Source organism: Vigna radiata, unplaced genomic scaffold (genome assembly GCF_000741045.1).
Source record: "Vigna radiata var. radiata cultivar VC1973A unplaced genomic scaffold, Vradiata_ver6 scaffold_766, whole genome shotgun sequence".
NCBI classification, from domain to species: domain Eukaryota; kingdom Viridiplantae; phylum Streptophyta; class Magnoliopsida; order Fabales; family Fabaceae; genus Vigna; species Vigna radiata.
The window spans coordinates 1-2,089 of NW_014542022.1; positions in this window are offsets into that span (position 1 = coordinate 1).

Below are 2,089 nucleotides of genomic sequence, written 5' to 3' on the forward strand. Positions count from 1 at the left end.
TATATGGCAGTGAGGCAGCCAGAAAAAGTGTATTAAGAACCAAAAACGAGTTCTATTATTAGAGATGCTCTATTTGGAAATGAAAGAAAAGTGTGGGGATAATTCTAAATGACAAAAAGATATTCAAAAGCTGCCTTCCTCAATTAAAGTCCATCATCCACAATATGCTTGAAAGGACCAAGATCAACCGTCCTTAAATTATTATGTATAAAAATAAAACTACCAATCTCATTACTCTTAAAAAATGATTCATAAAGACAACTTTGGTTTTACAAGGAGACATTATTTCTATAATTCTATATTACCCAAACTTATATGTTTCTTGTAGTTTTATTGGATTAAATGCTTTAAAAGATTGGACCAGGGAAGTATCCAAAAGTATGGGCGTATGATATNGGAAACAAATAACAGTATTGTTGCTTCACAAGTTTGAGTACTTTATGGATAAGTACTACTGGTATCGGATACATAAAACAAATTGAAATGCTGATGCTTCATAACACGGTAGAAACTTGGGAGAAAAAAATTTACCGAATTAGAACTACTGTCATCCTTGAGAATGTCAGTAAGCATTTTCAATGTANATGAGCACTTCTGATCACCAGCAGCAAGGCATAGAACAGCCACACACTAAACAATCGAATGCAAAGCTTGTTTAGCACAGGCAAGTAGTGACTCTAGCAGAGAATCAAAACTAGTATTTGCGGAGTAGACTAAAGCAGCAAAAAAGTTTTGCAAAGCCTGTAGCAATCAGAAAAAGAAAACCCTTATAATGCATATATTGTACTTCATATAAATTGGGACAAGGTCAGGCAGTCCAGACAGCTCTACAATAATAACTTCATAAGCAGACAACACAATCTTATAACCAACTATAAGTGAATTCAAGGTTCCCAAGGTAGCCTATCTTAAAGCACGATTAGCCTGTTTTCAAACCAGTAAAACAAGACTTAGAACATTTCACGTGTTACAGTGAGAAACTCTNAAGAATATAAGCAAATTGAACTTAAAAATCAAATTGCCTTCATGAAATTCCAATAAAGCACATCATAAGCTGATAAGCATATTATAGTCAGAGGAGTAGCATACTTTTCAAAGGAATGCAGTCAACTCTGTTACCACATGCTCCAGAACACATGACAGATCCACCCGGAGTGGAGAAGCAGCAATGAAAGCGAATGCCTGCATAAGAATGGTAACATTCAAGACAAAAGCCTCTATCTACACAAATACTTCTATAGGAAACACAATTAAAATATGTCAATTTAAATAATTGAAAATTCAATTCCTACTACTTTGGATTAAGGGAATTTCATCCTCGGATTAGCTAGGTTTCGGTATGTAGAAAAATTTGCACCAAAGATGATTTAATATCCCGATCCTTGAGGCATTGACAGAAAATAACTCAATCTCACTAAGCTTCGCTGGCGAGAAAAATCTCACAGTGGTCCTGCAAACATAAATCAAAAGTTCTCAGCAAATTATGAAATAATATATTGAAATAGAAACAGAAGCTTACTTAGCAAGATCAACCAAGGGGGTGGAGATTCAACATTATTATCCAGAAAGCTTGCTCGTTTCAATAGCTCTCCCTGTCAAGAATTTACAGTATGATAATGATAACTACATTTTTGCTACGCTATAATTAAATGCTGGTTATCAATATGAACAGGAAGACATTGTTGTATGAATCTTAAATTTAAATATGCTATGACTATACACGGAGGGGTGGGGCAGCATCAACATAGAAAGCTCCATTTCGGTTGAAANGAACATATACAATTACATGATGAATAATATATGTAATGAAATGTGTCACAAACTATAATTCTAAAGTTCCCTTCAACACAGCCTTGAGAGTATGCACCAAGCCAAGCAAAATGCACTCATACAAATCATCCTTGCACGGATAAAAATGAATTATATACCACAAAATATGTAACCATTGCGGCAGAAATCATGCTCGGACATGGATAATGAACTACTTTAACCTAAACAGCCTCCATTGTAATAATCACAGAAATTGAAAGCTAGAATAAAAGTCCAAACAAACACTAGAGGTCACAAGTTCAGCAACCAACCCTAATTT